The following is a 3,361-nucleotide window of genomic DNA, read 5'->3' as shown; positions in this document are numbered from 1 at the left end:
CAAATATATCGAGACGAAGTGATTTTAATAAGAGAAAATGTTGAAATAAGAGAGAAGTTTGATTATAATGTGGTTCGCTAATTTCATAAAAATCTGCGCGAAGGTTGATTGAGACCGCATTCGGAGTAAAAGGGATGAAACATGTGCAGTGCCGAGTAGTTATCGAAGCGGCCTTCACGAAGCTGAATGTTGGAGTATCACTCGCCCCCCTCTTTCTCGTTCATCAACTGCGAGTGCTGCGCACACAATTGCTTGTGTGCTTGTGCGCGTGGGCTTAAACTTGCGCAGTTAAACTTGCATTTCGTTTGGTCGCTACTTTTCGTTCTAACTTTTTTGTGAAGACTTGTATCTTATTGATTTTATATTTGTTATAATTCATTCGTATTTAATCAAATGGAGAGTAAGAAACAAAAATTAGATGTTCGCGGTTTTCAAGACTGTTGGACGAATGAATATGGATTTATACAACAAAAGGATCGTGCTGTATGTGCGATATGCCGCGAAAGTGTAGTATGCCGCACGTCAAGTGTACAAAGACATTTCCAAACCAAACATCAGTCCACATTTAATAGCAACGATAGAAATGTGAAACTATAAAGAAAGCTGTTTCTTGTTATAAGAAACAAATAACTTTTTTTTGTGGAATGACTGGAACGAAGGCTAAAGCGGCAGAATGCGCTTCGCAATTGCTCATTGCATAGCTGCCAAAGGCAAACCCTTACAGATGGAGAATATATAAAAGAAATTTTTATAAAAAGTGCTGAAAAGTTGTTTAGCAATTTTACCTAACAAACAAACCATATTATCCCGAATTCAGGGAATACCGGCTTCTGCGCGAACAATTGAAAGAAGAATAACTGAAATGGCAGACAATGTAACAACAAAACAGAATGCTGGATTACAAGAAGCTGTTTCATTAGTGTTGCTGTTGATGAAAGTACCGACGTAAATGATATTGCGCGGCTTGCAGTATTTGCACGGTATTGTGATAAAGATCAAGTTTATGAAGAATTGTGTACTTTGATTCCTCTGTCTGGGACAACTAAGGGGGAGGATATTCTTTCTTCATTCATAAGTTATTTTGACAGCAAGAACATTAATGTCAAAAAAATATTTTCTGTAACTACTGACGGCGCAGCTGCAATGATTGCAAATATGGCAATAGAGGATTTGTCAAACTTCTTGAAAATCATATTGGACATAAAAATATGAACTTCCATTGTATAATACACCAGGAAAGTTTAGTTGCCAAAATTTCGTCACAGCGCTTAATTCCTGTAATGACACTGTTGTTAAAATAGTTAATTTTATAGTGTCTCGCTCTTCACTAACACACAGACAATTAAATCTCTTTTAGAAGAAATGGAAAGTGAATATGTTGACCTTCCCTCATACAGCCATGTTCGTTGGCTTAGTCGAGGCAATGTCTTAAATAAGCCAGGGGGGGCCCCAACGTCCGTAAGCAAATTTTAATAATAAAAAAAATATTTCACAAAAAGCGAATTAATCGTGAAAAATTTGTTCAGTGAAATTTAATTTCATTAAGAGAAATGTAAAATTATTGTTTTAAAGTGTATTTTTCCGGGCCATGGGGGCCCAACCTGCCCAAATATTAATAGAATCTTACGAATTTTTATCTTATTTTACAAATAACAAAAGTTAAAATAATCATGAAAACTTCCTTGCAACTAATTTTAATTTCGAATAAAACATGAGCGTGTAAAATGTAAAATTATATTTTTAGAGAGTTGCGATTGCGTTAGAATAGAAAACTAGCATTTTATTAAGTCATTTTGTGCAAATTAAAAAATTAAAATTAATTCAGCAGTTTGCTAAATGTCTCGAAAAATTATCAAAGGAATGGAGCGTAAACGACTGTTTTCAAAAACAAAAGGCAAAGTATAGCAACCCGTAATCTTGTTTCAAACTCAACATATACTAATGCTAAATATACATATTAATTTCTGAAATTAAACAAAGATCAGAGACTTCGACTCAATTAGTATGTTCGAATAATTACAACTTGAGTAATTTAGCAAAAACACCTGTCTTCATGAAACTTTCGTCTAAATACAGTAAGATCATCTCTGTTAATTTTTATAACCAATTGTAAACACTCGAAAAATATGTCTAAAATATGAAATTCAATATTTATTATATCACTGTCAAAATTCAATACTTTTGCTTAGAATTTTCCCGAAGTAATTTTTGCATACAATTTACCCAGTTTCAACCGCAAATGCTGTAAAAGTTTTTCAAAAAAAAACTGATACAAAATTAGCTAATTAGTTGTAAGTCTTAGGAAACCCCGCCAATGCACGCTACGTCCTTGTTCAGAATTAAGGCGGCACTCTGAATCATATTGGTACAGTGGCTTGGCACACCACAGTTAAAAGGTTGCCGACCCCTGATCTAGACTCCCGAACCTCTAGTAAGGTATGTTTGACGACAAAAGTAAAAAAAACTAGTGTTGTATGGCATCGCGCCTTAAGACAAATTGCTGGAACTTTCCGTATTGCAACGAAATGTTCGAGGAATATTAAATGTTTTCAAATAGATTATTATAAATATTGTAACATTGTCTAATATTTATAAGAATTATATAAACTGAATTGCAAAGTTGAAATTGATTGTTTAAAGTATATTAGAAGTTTAGTCAGAATTAAAATTAAAATCTTAATTATTTTCAATATACAAAAAAATGAAAAAAAAAATTGAAACAATTTTTTTTTACAAAAGCAATTATTTTGTTGAAACAAGCAGAAAATTCTTCCTTCCCCCATCATTCAAATCGAACGCTTAGTTTCTTCAAAAACTATCATTTTTTGTACATTTAGCTCTGTATCTTTGAAATGGGGCTGAACCTGCCTTTGCCAAAAACTAATCACCTCGTCTCCCAATCATTACAAATTTAATGTTTTTTAGATCAATCAAATTGGAGACTCCATTCTCTCAAAAACTCGATTTGTATTTTCTGCACTCTTTGCTCCGTATCTCCGTAACGGCTGGATCTGCCTTTGCCAAAAACTAATCAGCACATTTCCCTATCAATAGGAGTCGAATGCTTTTTGAACCATTCAAATCGGGTGATCCGTGTACCCAAAAACGTGGACGAAAAAATGCGGACATACAAAACGCACACACACATCTATTTTTTCTGAGGTATGCTAAAATGTTCAGAAATTTTTAAAACGTCGAGAAATGCAAAAAATTTTATTTTCGATTTTGGGCCCATTACTATAACTTCCCTACGGGAAGTTAAAAGCAATTATTTAATCATAAAAATTTTGGTCAATCGGCTGAGTAGAATAGAATTAATTTTAATTGCACTTTTTATTGATTTCTAACAATTTTGATATAT

Source organism: Ctenocephalides felis, unplaced genomic scaffold (genome assembly GCF_003426905.1).
Source record: "Ctenocephalides felis isolate EL2017-DRISC unplaced genomic scaffold, ASM342690v1 CF-g0.4_SCAFFOLD_01886, whole genome shotgun sequence".
In the NCBI taxonomy this organism is placed as follows: domain Eukaryota; kingdom Metazoa; phylum Arthropoda; class Insecta; order Siphonaptera; family Pulicidae; genus Ctenocephalides; species Ctenocephalides felis.
Note: the sequence above shows the minus strand (reverse complement) of the source record.